A 21,263-nucleotide genomic window follows, 5' to 3' on the forward strand; every position below is an offset into this window, starting at 1 on the left:
TAATAGTAGTTTAGGTAGCAAGCATACAATAGTGAGCTTCATACTTTGAATATCTATTGTGCCTACATGGTATTTCAAGGTATGCTACATGTCTACAGTGATGTCTAGCATTGATGTATGAGCTCGGATATGATTATCACATGATTCAACACTTGGATTTGAGCTATATTTGATGTGCTTGGGCTTTAGTCAGTTGGTTTGAGCTTCCATGCTTACCCACTTATAAGTATTGAAGCTTCATTGGACACTTATACTCCCATATGTATATATGAGGTGCTTGGACTTCCCCAATATGTATTGAGCTTTGCTTGCTTACTTTGCATTCTAGATTCAGTTCCAATGGGAGACACTTATACTTACTTGGCAGAGCTTGTTTTTTAAGACATTGGGACTCTTGGTTCATATATATGCTCTATTGTATGTTATCGGATGTAGTTGCCTCTGCTTGTGGGCTGATCTAATTTTGTATGCTTTGGATACTGGCACTTACCTCCTCTAGCAATTTGTCAACGATGTATACATGCATATCGACTATGTACTAAGCACCGTTGCTCTTTACTCGATCAGTTGTGCATTTGATCGATCTCTGCAATTGCTCTTGAGATCTTCTATATGCATTATGCATACGCTTATGGGATGTATGGTTTACATACACTTTGAGTTTGTGACAATCTTTGGTACCATTGTCACTACTAGTTGCATTCTTTGTATCCTGATTGCTACCTAGATATCCCTAGCAATGGGAGCTTGCTTTCTCAGTTATTTGCTTTGACATATATTGCTGTCTTTATTTTAGCATTGTTGTAATTATAGTTTTTAGTATTCTTTTGGAGAGCAAATAGTTTGTTTTGACACTTCTTTGATTGCAATTTGTGGACAGTTGTACCCTCATTTGTTCCTGTCCTTTTTCCCACCCTTTTGAATTAATTTTGGGACTCTCTTGCCATAATTATAGTAGCTTGTACTCTTGTCATTTGTGATATATGCATTTATTATGGTAGGTTCATTAGTTGATAATGCTATTTTCAATGTTGAAGAGCTTGATGACAATAACTTCCAATACTAGAAGATGTAGATATAGCAAATCTTGGTGTAGAAGAGACAAGTTAAAGCATTAAAGTTAGAGGGCATAAGCCTGAGCTTTATGGTGTAGAGGATTGGGCAGAACTTGATGAGCTGTGCAAGCTCACTATCATTCTATCATTATCAAAGTAGGTTTATTTTAATGCCATTGATACTAAGGGTGGTACTTATGCATTATGGAAAAAGATTTGTGATCTTCATGATAAGCAATTTCCTAAATCTTACTTATAGTAGCTAAAGGAACCTGTGCACAAAGGAGGGTATGGCAATGGCTACTCATTTGAATGAGTTTTATTCCAAATTCAACCAACTTGTATTGCACAACATTCAGTATGAAGATAATATCATGTTTTTATTCTTGCTTATTAAACTACATGAGTTATCGGGCATCTTTCATAATGCTTTGTATGGGCGAGCCTTTGACTCTTGTGCATTTCGATGTATGTGGTCCCATACATTGTCAATCATTATGTGGTGTAAAGTACTTTGTGATATTTATTGATGATTACTTGCGTAAGGTCTAGGCTTATCCTATTTAGCAAAAATCTAATGTTTTGGATACATTTCAATGCTTTATTGCTCTTGTTGAGGACACGTTTGAGTATAGATTGAAATACCTAAGGTCTAGCAATGGGGGTAAATATGTTTCTAAGGCATTTGAGCAATTTTGTGACAAATGAGGTATTAAGTAATGATTGACCATCCCATGTACCGCACCCTAAAATGGTATTGCAAAGCACATGAATAGGATTATTCAAGAAAAATTCAGCTAGATCTGAAGTCTGTCAAATGTATCTTTCTTGGATATGGTGATGTACATAAGATGGGCTATCACCTTTGGGATCTAAAGGCTTGGAAGGTAATATGTAGCCATGATGTTGTGTTTCATAAAGAGAGAATGCATAAGCAACATGAGTAGGTAGTTGAGGTATGCAAGGTAGTCTTTTAAGAGGACCCTTTTATTACCACACAACCAATCCTAGTGAGATAGCTTGCTATAATTGTTGATGATGTAGTCACCCATGATTCGCATGTTGTGTAAGATCATGCTGTTAAATAAAGAGGACATGTTGTACAAGCCCCACAACTAAGTTTGAGGCACTCTGTTAGAGTTTCACATCCTCCTAATCGCTATGAGCTCTTTATGAATTGTGTCATGGTGATAGAATTTGCTAAGCTACTCATCTATGAGGAGGCTATGTGCAAAGGTGACTCTCATTCTTGAGAGACGGCAATGCAATCTAAGTTTGATTAGTTATAGAAGAACCTTACATAGGACTTAATTTCTTTGCGTGATGGAAAACATGCATTGCCACACAAGTGGGTATACAAGCTAAAGAGTACCCCTAATCATCCTAAGCTATCATATAAGGCTAGATTGGTTGCAAAGGGTTTTAAGTAGTAGCATGTGTTGACTTCAATGAAGTCTTTTCTCTTATAGTCAAGATGACTACACTTGGTCTTGGCCTTGGCCTTGGTTGCTCAATTGGATTTGGATCTTTATCAAATGGATGTGAAGACATATTTCTTACATGGAGACTTGCATGATGAGATTTATATGCAGCAAGCTAAGGGCTTTGCAGAGAAAGGCAAGAAACACCTAGTATGAAAATTGAAGAAGAGTCTTTATAGGCTTCAGTAAGCACCTAGGGAGTGGTACCATAAGTTTGATGCTTTATCCATTGACACAGGGGTATTCTTGAAGTGATATGGATCCTTGTTTATATATGAAGAAGCATGTGATGATAGCCTTATTATCTTGGTGCTTTATATTGATTACATGCTTATAGCTGGGAGTGCTCATGTTGAACAAGATGCTTTAAAGGCTTAACTCAAGAAGAGCTTTAAGATGAAGGACATGGGACAGGCCTTACACATACTTCGTATGTGCATTATGCATAATTGCTCTCCAAGGGACTTGTCTACTTGTCCCAAAGAGAATACATGCAAAGAGTATTTGAGCAGTTTCATATGCAAGATGGTAAGTCTATTGGTTGTCCTTTACCTTCTCATGTGAAGGTTAGTTAGGTAGATGGTCCGCAATTAGATGACGAGAGGGTCAAAATGGCCAAGATTTCATATGCGTCTACAATGGTGGGCACTTTGATGTATTCCATGATAGCCATTCATCCTGACATAACATTTGTAGTAGGACTTGTGACACATTATATGACTACATCTGGCAGGCAACATTAGGAATTCATAAAGGGTACCATGAGATACCTAAACGTCACAATAGACATATATATTTACTATAGTAGCTAGGATATGAGGGTCATGGATTACACTAACTTAGATTATGTAGGATGTGTAGACACTATGAAGTCCACCTTTGGGTATGTCTTTACCTATGCTAGAGATGCTATCTCTTGGATATCTAGGGTGCAAAAAATGCATAGCCTTATCTATTATCGAGACTGAGTACATTGCAACAACTTGATTCTTACAATGAGGCCCTATGGTTAGGCCATTTTGGTTGTAGATCTTAATATGACCCCTATACTACATTCAAACTCTACAAGTGCCACTTAGTTGGGTCCATCTTCCATGTGGTGACTAAGCACATTGAGGTGCGATGTCACTTCACCAGAGAGGTGCAAGAGGACAAGTCTATTGAGCTTATTAATATCTTAATTGACAAGAATACTATAGACTTGCTCACTAAAAAATCTCTCAATGAAACGTTTTGCCTTCCTTAGGAGGTTGATGGGCATACAATGAGATGATGTCTTTTCTCATCCTATTGTACTCTATATACATGTTGTACTTTTTTTTCTTTTTCTTTTACTCCTCACTAATTTGGGCATAAAGGCACTTGTGCCTAGCTGCCCATATTTACTCACTATGCACTGTACCTACACACCTATATACTGTAAGTAGTGGGGGCCCATCACTATCACATTATTCTTTATTCTTTCAGTGACTATTGAATAAGGGAAGACCAATCACACATTATGACTATTGGAGTTTTCACATACTCTGTCTCTCTCTCTCCATCTGCCATACTTTTTGCTTTATTCTTACTTCTGCTTGCTATGCTTCCACTTGAGCTCTACCTTTCACTTTGACCTTGTGCTATGACCATATTTTCCTAGCTTCTTCTTTGACTTCCAACATCTATTGTTTTGAGTTAACATTACCCCTTTGCTAGATGAGTGAGAGTCCCATGGTGGCTCGAAATTGGGATAGATATGTGTTCCTAGGCCGCCCTTACCAAGCCCTTGGCATTGGCATTTCGTATCTTTGGAAAGGTATACCGCCATATGAAATACCATACTATCTTGGATAAAGGAAACATGTCAAATCATCTCTCTCCTTGACCAATAAAAGGTGAACCTTGTATGGTTGTTGGTATCCAAGATGTTGCATCACCATGCTGGTTTGCTCCCTATATGCAACCTTGGACCTAATGCATATTTAGCCCTCCAAGCCTTGATGTTCTAGCTACAAGACTAGACAAAAGCATCCTTATTGACATGCTTGAACAATCTCCCAACTATGAAGATTCTTTATAGTAATGAGTTAGCAAACTATGATTATGGGTATCATCCTCCTAAGGTTTTGGGTAATGATGAAGTCAAAATGTACTTAGAATTTTGAACTTGACTTGGGTTGTTTCAAACTCCTCAACTAATTGGTCAAATTCCTCCTTCTCTTTAGTCGCAAGCACATCAAACAGTATATATTGGGTGCATACCGAGTTGATTAATTTGATAATCATGTTGAGTTATTGTGGGTACTTCTTAGATGGCTCTATAGAAGTAGGTGACTCCATCTCCTAGTAGAGATGCTACCAATGGGGATTTCTCTCATATCTCCCAAGCTTCAAAATGAACACTAGAATAGGATGGCTCTCTTGATGTGTCTCTTTGGTCTTCTTATTATTATAGTAAACTTCTCTATAGGTATAGATCATGTCTTCCTTGGGACATTCGTATTCTACACTTAGAAGTGCTGTGCCAAAATTATAATTGAGAGTAGCTTCTATGGTGGATAATTTCTTCCTTTGACTCTCAACATCTTCCTCCTCCACTGGTTTGATAGCTATCCTTTAAGCATTCAAGTACATTTGTTTTGGAATAGACAAAAGGTGACTTGTGATTGCCTCCCGCGCTTTCAAACATATCCCTTTCTAGCGTAGTTTTTGCTAAATCTAAGGTGAGATTAAGAAATAATCATTTTCTTTCTTCTTGCGCTTACTTCACCTCATCCTCTATGGTGTTGGTGCTTTTAATTAAGGAACCATTAACTGTCAATTGAAGTGTTGTGATGTGCTTTTGCAAAACCTAAAAAGCTCCTAAGTCTACATATGATAGCTAGGTTTTTGGGTCTTTTTTTGTTTTTTTGGTGATGGCATTTGAGTTTGATAATTAAGTAAGACCTTCATCTCTAGTAGGCCAGGAGCTGCAACCTTGCTTTTGCTTTTATTTTTTCATAGTGTACATAACTCTCTTAGCTTAGAATGTATATGTTGTATATGTTGAGGTTGGCTAGAAGGAGCATGATGCAAAAAATTTGAGCAATAATAGGATGAGATAAGTTTTCTTGAGCCTTAACTTATGCACATCACAAGGACTAAGGGTCACAAGGACTTTACTACACATTGTTTTAGAATTTAATAGCTACTGTCCACTTCCTTTCGTACTACAGTTATTCCATGAAGTTGCAAATAGTTTCATGATTCCATGTGAAAGATCAAGGGCTTTAAACTGTTTAGCAGCCTGTATCTATAATTGAGTGCTGAGGTTCTCAATTTTTGCTTCTCCAAACACAATGCCACCATCTTCCCCATCTAGTTTAGGGGCATCATCATCATCATCATCCTTGTCATCGTCGTCATCATGGTCCTCAACCTTTGGGTCATCCTAGAGCTTCTGTTGCTCAAGCTTGAAGGTGAGGTCAGCATCTCTCTCCTCGGCAGTCATGGTGTTTGAGTGAGTGTGTAGAAGCAAGAAATGCACAAACTCTCCTTCCTTACACTTGGTTTCCCGGTTGCTCAAAAAGAGCAAGAATTGAATTAAAAATGAACCTCTACCATTTCGCGGAGGATGACGCTTTACTCACGCTCAATCCTGTCTGGTGAGAACTCGAGCTTCGCAAGATGTCAACCAGCACATTTGTAGCAAAGGGGACATTGCTTCACTTGCCTTTGGCGTAATAGGTGGTGTGCTTGCATGATGTTTCATTTGTACATGTTAGACCAGACAACCAATATAGTACATGCACTTTGGTGGTGGCGGCATCAGGAGGGAAGTAGATGGTGAAGGTCATGTAGCACCCACAGGATGTACTCTAATGCCTGTACCATTTGTTGTATCCTTCAAACATTTTGCTGCTGTTGAGCTCAGTGATGAAAAAAGCGTCCTTTGCCATGGTTGCAAGGCTGTTGTTGATGCATCTTCACAACTTCAAAAGGTATATGAGCTTTTGAGTATCATGTGACACAATATGCTAGTTGTGGCCACTTGTATGAAGCCAGGCAAAAATGTGAGCAGAGTGAAATGGAAAGAGAAGGTGTTCGGATGTAGCAGTTCATTACAAGCATAAAAGAAAATGGCATATTCATTACAAGCAACAACAGTTAGAGTCACTTTTGAGATCTAGGATACAGTTGGGCAAGCTCAAATTAGTAGGACAATACTGCAGAAAAATAGTAAGGAAATTGGTTGTTTTTAAGCATTTTGGTGCATTTTTGGTCTTAGGGTGACCATTTGAGGTGGTGGATTGGTTCATATTGTTGAATGCTTGATTGGGACAGCACATATTGTTGGTTTTTCTGAAATTGTAGCAATCAAAATATTAGACACATCTCAAATTACCTAGATTGTTGGAGATAAATTGACCAAGGACAACTATTGTGTCTGGTCATATAGGATGGATAACTTTTTGATGGGGAGATGTCTTTGGGACCTCATTATAGGTGATGATGCATGTCTAGAGCTTCTTGAGGAGCCCATGGAAGAGCAAAAGAAAGCATAAAAGGATTGGGCTGGGAAGAACAAGAAGGCTTTGCATTGGATTTCTATATGCATATCAAAGACCTTGATTCCTCATATCAAGAAGGCAAATACTTGTGAAGAAGCATGGGAGATAATTGAGAAAATGTATGGGACATGTACGGAGGCAAGGAAGATACAACTTAAGTAAAGATTGCAAGGAGCATGAAGAGGAAACCGCACTATCAGTGATTATGTTGTAAAAATCAAACAAGTTGCAGAAGATCTTGCATCTATAAATGCACCAGTGGATGATGATGACTTGGTTTCAGTCACACTTAATGGACTTGGCCCAGCATATAAATCTTTGGATACCTCTATTTTAGTTTAGAGGAGGCTCTATGCTAGACTTTGAAGAAATGATTGCTTTGCTACTTACAGAAGAAATAAAGTTGGGTTTGAATGCATCTAGCAGTAGCAAGAATACAAGTGGAGATAGTGTCTTTTATTATCAGAGAGGGCGTGGTAGCCCATCTAGAGCTAGAGGCTCATCTTATGGCCATGGTGGTGATAGCTTTACATGTGGTTGAGGTACCTTTGGTCGTGGTGGTTTCATGCCTAGAGGCAGGGGGAGAGCTTACTCTTGAGGTAGAGGACGATCTACTCCTCTACATAGAGATGGTGCATGTAATTATTGTGGGTAGTATGGACATTTTGAAAGGGAATGTTATCACAAGAAAAATGTTATGCCTAGGGGTCGAGGAAGGACTCGATATAACCATTATGCAAGTGGATATGGAGGTTATGATGCCAGGAGGCATATTCCACGATGGATTCTGTGAGGTTTTGCGGTGGATTCCGTAAAATTATATTTGTTGCCGAGGCTCATACACAAGGTGGATTCCTTGTGCGAAAAGTCAATGGGGACGCCTGCCCTTTTCGAGCATCTTGTTAATTTAATGTGCAAGTGGGTAATTCCATAGCGGGTGATTATGCAAAATACATATTTAAATTAATGGATGTTTATGAGTTTAGAGTGCGCACTCATAATAAATTAAGGTTAGGATTGATTTCTAACCAATTTATTTATTTTGTAGTTGAAGATTGCTAGATATTCACTTTTGTCGATTTAATTTTATTATTTTCTAACAATTGTGAATGCTTCAGTTGATGTGTAGAGTAGGTAGTGGTGGCGTTGGGAAGCACTGGTGGGCGATAGCATGTATTCAAGTTATTTAGAAGAAATTATCATTTTGATGGGCGTGCATCTTAGGCATGGTGCCAATATTTATTTTGATGCGCTTATTTATTGAAACACATGATATTTATTTATTATTTTGTATTCGCATGGGCGTACGATTTAAATATTTGTTATTGGACATTGTATTTGGGCATAGCTAGACTCTTTGGGCACGCAATCGCTTTAATTCTTTAGTTGGATAAAAGCAAACACAAAAGCTAAAGCGTGCTAATTGTAAATTGGGCTATTTTTTGAGCTTGGAGGCGAATAATATATCAAATACATGCTTTGTGGAGTGCTCACACAAGGCATGGGGGGAGATTGTACCCAATTAGTCTTTTGCTTCATGTCGTGCAAGTATTCTCTCTTGTTTTTTGTGCAAAGTAGAGTTCTTTTGTTCTTGGGGACCTTCCGGCACTCGCTACGTACGCATATAGCATCCGATCTGAGCACCAGTGGTATCAAAGTGAAGCTGAGATCGAGGGTCTTCCAATCGCTTACCATCTCTCACGAAAGCGAAGCTCCTAGAACAATCGAGCTCTACAGTCAATCTCGCGGCAATCCGTCAATACCAACATGTTCGTGGCAGTGAAGAACCCCCTGCTACACACTTGGATCGCAAAGGACTAGCCTCTATAGGCAAAGAAAGGCAAAAGGACCACCTGGGACACTTCTTCAACAAGACGTTTTTTTTTTCTCAGAAGTAGATAATCAATTTATTAATTTTGAGATTAGAAAGCTTATTAAGCTTTATAAGAAGCTTAAAGCCCACAATTCCTCCGTCTGTGGTGGCAGCATGTACTGCACGTCGCCAAATCTGTCGCGTCGATGTCCTTTTGTCCTGGACGATTTCCAAAAATTCATTAAGCTTTATATTCTAAAGATTCAAAGTTCCAAGCTTTCTAAAGTTTCAAATTTCAATTTCAAATCTCTCCACAGCAGCAGTTCCCACAGAATCAAACACGAGCTTGTTTTCAACTTCCTTGCAAGCCCATGTTCACGCTTGGGGTCTGACAAAGTTCAATTCCACTAAACAAATTGCTACACACAGTCTACACACACGAAGTATCCTCTTAGAAGAAGACCATGATATCAAATTCAACATCCACAAAGAAGAAATACTGCAAAAAGCCATTTAAAAAAAAGAAGAGAAATAAGCCTTGTAAACCCAACTTTGAGCTACGCTCATCCCGCTAACAAGATTTTGAGTGTGTGAGGTCTTTTGGAATTTTGCAGGATGTCTGATCAAACCATGGAAGATGTTATGGCTGAAGGTGATTTACTGGAACCAACGATGGAGCAAAAACTAGACCTAATTATGATGCAGCTTCAAGAGGAACGAAGAGCACGTCAAACTTTGCAAGCTTAATTGGCCAATCTACAATGATCTACCACCGACCAAGATGGACCGCAATCTGAAGATCTTATACGACATATGATCGATGCGACACTTGAAGCACAATCTATTCGAAAAGAAACAAAGATAAGTAAAAGAAATTTCAAATTTTGTACTTTCAATGGGTCATGCGATGGAAAGACTGTACTTGCTTTTATTAGTCAATTTGATGATTTCCATGAAGAACAGTATGCCGAGAAAGACAAAATATAGTGTGTCACTAATCATCTAGTGGACAGAGCATCCCTATGGTAAAGCATTGATTGTGCCCTAAAGCCCAACAATCATATACAAAACAAGCCAACAAGAAAAGAAAAGCTATGAGCTTCAAAGTTGATGATTATGTTTGGTTACGCATTGAAAAGAGAAGATTACAAAAAGTATTGACAAACACCCTGTTGTAAAGTTAGCTCCTTGATTTTATGGACCTTTCAAGATCATTCACAAAATCAATGACAATGCATTTAAACTAGAATTACCACAACACTGGAAAATCCACAACACTTTTCATATCAGTTTATTACGATCTTTTAGAGGCCAATTACCTCTACATCCTGTCTATGAAAACCCGCTTTGTTAAAAGAAGAAACTAAAATCCTTGAACTTGAAACTATTCTAGATACTGACTTTATGACCACTAGAATTGGCCATAGATATTCTAGATATTTGGTCAAGTTTAAAAATCATCATGTTGAAGAGGCCCAATGGATGCACGCTTGAGACCTAAGTACTTACCCCTCATGGTTGGCTCCAAATTGAGCTAATAGCAATTGGGACAATTGCTATCCCATCCCGAGGGTATGATGCCAGGAGGCATATTCCACAGTGGATTCCGTGAGGTTTTGCGGTGGATTCCGTAAAATTACATCTGTTGCCGGGGCTCAAATTCCTTGTGCGAAAAGTCGATGGGGAGTACGCCTGTCCTTTTCGAGTGTCTTGTTAATTTAATGTGCAAGTGGGTGATTCCATAGCGGGTGATTCCATAAAATATATATTTAAATTAATGGACGTTTATGAGTTTAGAGTGCACACTCGTAATAAATTAAGGTTAGGATTGAGTTCAAACCAATTTATTTATTTTGTAGCTGAAGACTGCTAGGTATTCACTTTTGTCGGTTTAATTTTATTATTTTCTAACAATTGTGAATGCTTCAGTTGATGTGTAGAGCAGGTAGCGGTTGGGCGATAACATGTATTCAAGTTATTTAGAAGAAATTATCATTTTGATGGGCGCGTATCTTAGGCATGGCGCTAATATTTATTTTGACACACTTATTTATTGAAGTGCCTGACATTTATTTATTATTTCATATGTGTATGGACGCACAATTTAAATATTTATTATTGAATATTGTATTTCGGCACAGCCTGACTCTTTGGGCACCCAATCACTTTAATTCTTTAGTTGGACAAAAGCAAACACAAAAGCTAAAGCGTGCTAATTGTAAATTGGGCTATTTTTTGAGCTTAGAGATGAATAATATATCAAATACATGCTTTGTGGAACGCTCACACAAGGCATGGGGGAGATTGTACCCAATTAGTCTTTTGCTTCATGTCGTGCAAGTCTTTTCTCTTGTTTTTTGTGCAAAAGTAGAGTTCTTTTGTTCTTCGGGACCTTCCAGCACTCGCTACGAACACATACAACATCTGATCTGTGCACTAGGTGCAAGTTATGGACCTAGAGGTGGCTTTGCTAGAGGCCATTTATTTGCCATGGAACATGTATTAGGGAGCATGACACACCCTCCAAATGAGGATGATTGGTTTTTGGAATCAGGGGCTACATATCACACGACTTATCATGTTGAGTGGTTTGACACAAAACAACAAATGCAGAATGAAGAATATGTGGATACTAGGGATGACACTTTGCATAAAATTACTCATATTGGTAGTGTGCTAGTTGTCACTAGAGATGGAGTTGAAAATAAGCTTGGGGATGTACTTTATGTACCTACAATCACTACTAAGAACTTAGCATCAATTGTTCAAATGGTAGACCAAGGAATGTAGGTGAGATTCAATAGATATGGATGTTTCATTGAGGAATTTCAAAATGGAAGGCCTGGCATATTGATTGCAAAAGGGAAGAAGAAAGGCAAGTTATTTTCCTTGGATGTAGGTACTCCCATAATTCAGAATTCTATGTATGTTGAAAGTGGGCATGGTCAAGATAAGGATGTTGAATCATGGTATGGAAAATTGGTCATATAAACCTATAAATATTGAAACAAATGCAAACTAAATAGGTGGTTCGTGGGTTGCCTCATTTTGGTTATGTTAATTATGATCATGTATGTGAGGCTTGCCAATTTGGCAAGTTAGCTAGATTTCCATTTCCAAACAGGGGGAGAATTAGCAGTCATCCTTTGGAAATGGTGCATTTTGATATTTGGGGTCCATGTCAGAATGTCTCATTGAGTAGGAGATACATGTTTTAAATCACTTTTATTGATGACTTTAGTAGAATGACTTGGGTTTATTTCATGCAGCATAAAAGTGAAGCCTTTGAAAGATTTTTGGAGTTTAAAGCTATGGTTGAAAAACAGTTTGGTTGTTACATAAAATGCCTGAGGTCTGATAATGGAGGAGAGTATACATCATATGAATTTTCAGATTTTTTGAGAGATCATAGAATCTAAAGACAAAGTGACATGCAAGTACATACCTTAGCAGAATGGTGTGGCAGAAAGGAAGAACTGTATTGTTGTAGAGATTGCTAGGGCAATGATGAACCAAATGAATATACCATTGACATATTGGCCAGAGGCAATGTATACTGCAGTACATATCATGAATATGACACCTACATGATTGACTCATCATGTATCACCATATGAAAAGATGTATGGCAGGACACCCACGTTGCTTACTTCAGGCTTTTTGGATGTGTTTGTTATGTTTATGTTCCTGATGATTTGAGGAGGAAGATGGAGCCAAAGGCTATAAAATTCATCTTTCTTGGATATCTTGATGAGAAGAAGGGTTATAAATGCTATGATCTAGTGATTAAGGAAGTTTACATTAGCAGGGATGATGTCAGATTCAGTGAGTATGAATCATGGTACAAGCCCAAGATTGCAGTGGACTTGGATTCTTATGAGAGTAATGATGATGATGCTCATGGGAAGAAAATTTTAGCAAATGGTAAGCTTGGAAATTAGCACTAGAAGATATGTCTGGACCTCACGAGAATGCAGAAAGTAGTGGAAGCTATAGTCCATGGAGTCGTAGGTTGGATGCATTGAAGAAAAACAAGACTTGGGATTTAGTGTAGTTACCTCATGGAAAGAAATCAATTGGTTGCAAATGGGTGTGCAAAGTCAAGTAAAAATTGGATGGTTCTCTAGAAAGGTATAAAGCAAAGCTGATTGCAAAGGGTTCTGCACAAACATATGGATTGGATTATGAGGAGACATTCAGTCCAGTGGCAAAGATGACTACAGTGAGATCAATGATTTCTTTGGCTTCTATATATGACTGAAAATTATATAAAATGGATGTGAAAAATGCATTCTTGAATGGGAATTTAGAAGAGGAAGTGTACATGGATTAGCTTGAAGGGTATGTGAATCCTAAATATCTGCATTATGTATGCAAGTTGAAGAAGGCATTGTGTGAACTGAAGTAAGCACCAAGAGCTTGGTGCGAGAGGTTTATCAGATTCTTGTGCAGCATGGGATCTCGGTAGGGTATGGCTGATTACTCACTCTATGTGAGACATATAGAGGATGGCTATGATTGTCATCGATGTCGACAACCTCATTATTATAGATAGACTTGAGAGGGAGATTGCTGATGTTAAGCATGGTCTTCATAAAGAAATTGACATAAAAAAACTTAGGTTGTTGAGATATTTTTTGGGCATTGAGGTCATTGATACATGCCATGGTATTTGGTTGGTACAAAGACATTATTATTTAGAGATATTGGAGAAGTATGGCATCATAGGATGTAAGCCAATGATACTCCCTTGGATCAGAACATCAAAATGATTGATGATGGGAAATATGTGGATGATGTGACTATGTTTAGAAAGATGGTTGGTAGTCTTATCTACTTAACCATTACAAGGCCAGATTTGAGTTATGATATTGGATTGATTAGCCAATTTATGCAAAGAGCATGTAAATTATATTTGGATGCAGTAAGGAGAGTTCTAAGGTATGTGAAGAAGACAATTGGATTGGGCTTATTCTATGAGAAGGGAATAAAGCCTACCTTGTTTGGGAAATTGATGCATGCAGGTAATCTTATAGATAGGAGATCCACTAGTGGTTATGCATTTTCATTTGGATCATCCATGGTAAGTTGGAGTAGCAAAAGGAAACCTAAAATTGCTTTATTAAGTATAGAAGCTAAGTACCGAGGTATTGCATTGGTAGCATGTGAGAGCAGACATGGCTAAGATTGGTTTTATGTGACATGGGGATTGAAATTGATGGTGGAATCATCATATATTGTGACAACATTAGCAGCATTATGTTAGCAAAGAACCCAGTCTACCATGCCAGGACAAAACACATAGAAGTGCACTATCACTTCATTAGAGAGAATGTCATTGACGGAGAGGTTGACTTGGTCCATGTCAAAACAAATGACCAAGTTGCTGATATCTTTACCAAAGCATTAGGTAAAGATAAGTTTGAGTATTTCAGGAGTACACTTGGAGTACTACCTTTGCAAGCTCATTCTGAGCTTGAGGGGGAGTGTTGAGAAATAAGGCAAAAAGCCTAAGCCCTTATCCAATGCTTGTGAGAGGTTGTGTAAAGTGCAGGTCAAAGGGTCTATCTCTTTGTGAGAGACTTGGAAAAGTAAACTATAGAGAAGAATGAAAAAGAAGAGAATGAAGAAAGCTTGAGCCTCCATATCCGTGTCTCAACCACCTTCCGTCGTGCATCCCCATCGAATCTCTCATCTATTTTCACAGTGTACAAGTGCGCTAAATTTGTTAGTGTAATAAATAGACATGTAGTTAGGCATAGACACCTTTATCCCCAAAAACCTCCCACTTAGAGGCAAATGTGCCCCTAGTGAGGAGAGAACAAGAAAAAAAGTGACAAAGGACAACTATACATAAAGTACAACAGGATGAAAAATACGTCATCTCATCCAATCCCCATCAAATTCCTAAGGAAGGCAAAACATTCCATTGAGAGACTTTTAGTGAGTAGATCTATAGGATTTTTATCAATTGAGATCTTGACAAACTCAATGGAATTGTCCTCAATGACCTCTTAGATAACATGGCAATGCATCTCAATATGTTTCGTCTTTGCATGAAAGATCAAATTCTTGGTCAATTGAATAGTACTCATAGAATTTGAATGTAGTGTAGGGACCACATCAACAATACCAAAGTCTCTCCTTGTAAGCCTTAGTGGCTACACCATACTCTACCTCTATAGTGGATAGGGCCATGCATTTATATACCTTGTGTCAAGATTGTGGGAGAGAAGGAAGAAGTCTCACTGTCAAGATTGTGGGAGAGAAGGAAGGAGTCTCACTTGTAGCTTTCTTGCTTGCACAATGGGGGAATACACACAAAGGTGGAGGCTGAAAACAGTTTTCCTCTTCTTAGTTGTGTAAGCCAAAAAGAACTCTAATACAAAGAAATAGAAGAACCCTATATATGGGTCTCAAACCAAACTCAAATAACTAAGGTGGCATACTAACTGAGCCACGAACTAGAGTAGATAAGGATAGCTGTCATCTAGCTATTATTCATGGGTAGTGTACCAACCGCATCTGCAACTGACAAGTCGATGACATAAATGCACAACGGTCACCCTGGCATATCACGAGTGGAGCTCAATATCTCAACACTCCCCGTCGAGCTCAATCCCAATTCCTGCACACCAAGCAGGTCTTTGAACTTACGCAGCTTCTCTGCGCCCAATGCCTTTGTGAATATGTCAGCTACATGATCCTCTGTGCTGACATAAACTAGATCAATAAGACCTAATAAAACCCTCTCCCGCACATAGTGATAATGCACCTCAATGTGCTTTGTTCTGGCATGATAGACTGGGTTATTTGCCAAGTGTATACTACTCATGTTGTCACAATAAATGACAACTGGCCCATCTGTAGGCTGATGCATATCATAAAGTAGCTTATGCAACCAAGCTACCTCACATGCAGTCATTGTTGTACCCCTGTACTCAGCCTCCGTGCTCGACAAGGCAATTGTAGGCTGTTTCTTGCTGCTCCAAGTGACTGCAACACTCCCAAAAGAGAACACATATCCACTGGTAGATCGTCTATTAGAAATACTACCAGCCCAATCAGCATCAATGTATCCATGCAACTGTATCTGAACCCCGGTCTCATAAAGTAGTCCATACTGCAATGTGGACTTCACATACATGAGTATGCGTCTAGCCGCATCCAAATGCGGTTTCCTTGGAGCCTGCATAAACTAACTTACCAATCTAACAGCATAGCTCAAATCTGGCCTGGTAATAGTCATATAAATCAAACTTCCTACTATGCGTCTGTACATAGTAGGGTCTTCTAGAAGCTCACCTGCATCTGCGCTCAGCTTCACATTTTGCTCCAAAGGAACTGAAATAGGCTTACAACCTGTCATCCCATATTTACACAGCATGTCCAATCCATACTGCCTCTACAAGAGCCATATCCCACTTGGTGATCTAATCACCTCAATGCCCAAGAAATAATGCAGCTCTCCCAAATCCTTCATCTCAAACTTCTGCCTCAATAGCATTTTCACATGAAGAATATCTTCATCATTGTCACCTGTCATAATCAAATCATCAACATAAATGACAAGTAGCATAATACATTTCTCTGTTTTTCTCACATAAAGTGAGAAATCTGCCTTGGAAATCTGAAAGCCAATAGTGACAAGATACTGTCCTATCTTCTCAGACCATGCTCTAGGTGCTTGCTTCAAGCCATACAAGGCTTTCTTCAACCTGCAAACAAACTCGGATGAACAGCATGCACATAACCTGGTGGCTGCTCCATATATACCTCTTCTTGCAAATCACCATGCAAGAAGGCATTCTTTACATCCATCTGATGTAAATACCATTCCTTTGATGCAGCCATAGCAATGACTGCTCTTACGGTTGCCATCCTTGCAACTGGACTGAATGTTTTTTCATAATCAATGCCATATGTTTGTGCATACCCCTTGACTACTAATCTTGCCTTGTATCTATTCACAGAACCATCTGTGTTGTGCTTCACCTTATAAACCCACTTACAGCCAATTGCATTCTTACCTTTAGGCAAAGGTACAAATTCCCATGTAGCATTTGCTTCCAAGGCATCCATTTCTTCATCCATGGATTTCTCCCATTTTTCTTTTCCCATGGCTTGCTCAAAAGAAGTGGATTCTGGTTCCTGTATCATTTTGACCATATATGCATAGTGAATGGCTGTAAATCCATCATATTTCAGCCTATCCACAGGGTACCTAGCTCTGGTAGACCTGCGCAAAGTAGGTTCACTCCCAGGTGCTCTCAAAACATCCTTGGTCTTCCTTACTCCAGGTGTAACAATAGAAGGAATACCCAACGCATCATCAATACTCTATTCTGAGCCACTAGATTCACCATCCACATAAGAGTGACCTGCATTCACATCAAATATGGGCTGATCTACCTTCTCTTTTTCTTTTCGTGATACCTGAATACCACTATCTACATTGCTTTGAGAAGATTCTCCTGATCTCAATTTGCCTGTCCATGGCGAAGAATGTGAACCACTGCTAGAGGACGTTCCAGGTCCACTAATATTTTGTGACTCCTGCTGTGAATTCTGTGCAGCATTACCATTTTGTGCATCTACATCATCAATCACATTTACTGGTTTATACCAGCTACTCATCTCATAAAAAACAGCATCTCTGCTCACTGTAAACTTACGAGTAGAAGGGTTATAGCATCTATACCCTTTCTGCTCTGCAGAAAGTAACCAATAAAGATGCACTTCTCAACTTTTGGATCCAACTTGGATCTCAATTCATCTGGCACATGAACATAGGCAATGCAACCAAAAATCTTCAAATGAGAAATATTTGGTTTCTTACCAGTATACCTCTCCTCTGGAGTCATCCCATGTATTGCTGCAGTGGGAGTCCTGTTCATTATGTAGACTGCTGTAGCAACTGCTTCAGCCTAGTAAAAATCTGGCAAGTCTTTTTCATTGAGCATGGCACGAGATACCTCTCCAATATGCCTATTTTTCATTTATGCAATTCCATTTTGTTGTGGGGTATGACTGCATGAATATTGCTGCTTTATGCCATGCTCCTGCAGGAACCTTGCAAACTCATTTGAGAGGTACTCTCCCCCTCTATCAGACCTTAGGCATTTTATTTGCAGACCTGTTTCTTTTTCAACCATAGCTTTAAGAGTTTTGAAATGCCCAAAAACTTCACTTTTCTTTTTCATAAAATACACCCAAACTTTTCTGCTATAGTCATCAATAAAAGTAACAAAATAATGATAGCCTCCAAGAGATGAAGCTTTAGTAGTCCACACATTAGAGTGGATTAATTCCAATGGCTTCTTACTCTCTTGAACATGTCTAGGAAATGGTTTCCTTGCCTATTTTCCAAATTGACAGGCTTCACATACCTTATGCATTTCTGCAACCTTGAATTTAGGCAATCCTGCAACAATATTTTGGGCCTGCATCGATTTAAGTCGTTGTACATTAACATGACCAATGCGTTTATGCCAGATATCAATATATGCAACTACACCGGTCCCATGTGCAAACATTGTTGCACTCAATTCAGACATGTCTGCATCCAACGTAAACATTCTGCCCTTCTTCTTTCCTTTTGCTATCAAGCAATATTTATTTTTCATATCGTCAACAAAGCATCCATGAGGATTAAATCTGACCTGCAAGCCTTGCTCAACCATTTGACCAACAGAAGCCAGATTCTTGGTGATATTCGGGACATGAAATACATCGGACATGTATTTCTTTTTCCCATTCTGCATAGACAAATGAATTTTCCCAATCTGCACAATAGGATGTGCAGTATCATCACCAGTCTCCACAAATCTTGGTTTTTTCATTTCCCTTGCATCCTCCATCCATTCTGCATAACCTGTCATGTGGTTTGATGCACTTGAGTCAACATACCATATATCGTTGCTTTCTTCTGCACTTGTCACAGAATTGTTCATGTGTTGCACCATAAACAAATGCTCATTTGTGTCATCACCTTGTCTACTAGAAGATGCATAATTCCCTTGTTGCAATTTTCCATTCATGATGTCATTCTGCTTTTTATAGCAATCCTTAGCCATATGACCCATTTTACGACAATAGTAGCATTCAACATTGCTGTTTGCATTTTGGCCTCTTTGCTATCCACCACGACCTCTTTGGCTCCCCCTGCCTCTAGAGTTACCACATCCTCCTCCATAGGACTGGTTTTCTTGAGTTTGCTGCATATTCTGATTTCTACCACGGCCTCCAGATCGGCCTCCTCTACCTCTTCCTGTACCTCTTCCAGCATTTGAGTAGAAGACAGCTTCTTTTGAAGTTCCTCCTGAAGAAGATGCACTACCATTTCTCTGCTCCTCAGAAATTAGAAGAGCAATCAACTCCTCAAAATCAGGAAATCTTTCATTGACGGAAATAGATATTCGGAACTGTGCATAATCCTTTCCTAGACCATTCAAGGTCACAGAAACTAAATTATCATCTTCCACTGGTGACCCAATGGAATCAAGTGCATCTGCAATCTTCTTCACCTTCATGTGGTAGTCATTGATGCTCATATTTTCTCTTTGCACATTATGCAACTCTTGCTTGAGCTGCATTTTACTGGCTTGCGTATTTGTGCTATACATTTTTGACAAAGTATCCCATGCCTCCTTTGGCGTACTTGCATCTTGAATATGCACAATCATAGAGTCTGAAATACTGATAGACAGGAAATACATAGCTTTCCTGGCTATCTCATGCCATGCTTTAAATGCCTGCATTTGCTGTTGATTGGGAACATCAGGAAGAACTGGTTCTTCTTCATTTCCTGTAACAAATTTCCAATATCCTTTTCCTATAAGGAAATTCATCATTCTAAACTTCCATGCTTGGAAGTTGTTCTTGTCAAGCTTTTCAGTGACAATCTGTGAAAGAGAATCAGTCGCCATTACAGAACACTGCAAAAAATTCTGTCACTGCAAAGAACACAGCTTCAGCCTCACGAGGGCAAATCTGCAAAACTGACAAAAGTGGCATTTGACCACATAGTCACTTCCTAGTGACGATTTTGCATTAACAGGCAACAAGGATGATTCTGTAACTCCCAATGTCTCTGCGCATAAGCATATGGTGCAATTTTTACAGTAACTTTTCACTGACCTGTAGAATAGTGGTCACACATCATAAAATAGGGTCTTTTCCTGAGTGCGTGCAAAAAACTTCCGCCTCCAAAACAGGCCTCAAAATGGCCTCAAATAAAAAAAACAGGGTAACCGAAGGCTAAAGCTCTATCCTGCAGCATATACTGCCCTCTTGCTTCACTGTGAAGGGCGTCTCAACCTGAGACAGTGCACTCTTGCACTTTTCGGCTGTGCTACCTGCAGAGACTTGCTCCCAAAACAGAAAATGAAAGCAACACTGCTCCTCTTACCAGAACACGACAAACTTGGTTTACTTTCTTGAGCTCCTTACCACGAACAAGGCTCTGATACCATGTCAAGATTGTGGGAGAGAAGGAATGAGTCTCACTTGTAGCTTTCTTGCTTGCACAATACACACAAAGGTGGAGGCTGAAAACCATTTTCCTCTTCTTAGTTGTGTAAGCCAAAAAGAACTCTAATACAAAGAAATAGAAGAACCCTATATATGGGTCTCAAACCAAACTCAAATAACTAAGGTGGCATACTAACTGAGCCACGAACTAGAGTAGATAAGGATAGCTGTCATCTAGCTATTATTCATGGGCGGTGTACCAACCGCATCTGCAACTGACAAGTCGGTGACATAAATGCACAACGGTCACCATGGCATATCACGAGTGGAGCTCGATATCTCAACACCGTGAACATCCAAGAAACAACACCTCTAGCAAAGGTGAAGACATAACCAAAGATGTCTTTCTATTGTTTTCACGTCCTACATAATTAGAGTTAGTGTACCCCACAACTCCTATATTATAGCCACCATAACATATGAACATATGTGCAATGTCCTTGGGATACCTCATGATATCCACATGCCAAGTGTAGCTATATAGCATGCCACAACTCCCACCACAAATGCTATGTCAAGACGAGTGGCTATCATGGTATACATCAAACTATCCACTATAGATATATAAGAGATATTGGCCATCTTGGCCTTTTGGTCTTTAGACTACAGACAAGACTATAGACAATCGGCATGACTAACCTTCACATAAGAAGGTAAAGGATAGCCAATAGGCTAAACATCTTACATATGAAACTGCTCAAGAGCCTTTTGGATGTACTTCTTCTATGACCCTTAGAGTGATCATGTGTGATACACATCCCAAGAATATGTGAGGCCTATTCCATATCCTTTATCTCAAAGCTCTTCTTGAGGTGACCTTTCAAGGTAGCTAGCTCATCATGAGGGATCC

The sequence above is a fragment of the Lygodium microphyllum genome, chromosome 17 (genome assembly GCF_053477565.2).
Source record: "Lygodium microphyllum isolate KBCC chromosome 17, Lygodium_microphyllum_v1.1.10, whole genome shotgun sequence".
NCBI lineage: Eukaryota > Viridiplantae > Streptophyta > Polypodiopsida > Schizaeales > Lygodiaceae > Lygodium > Lygodium microphyllum.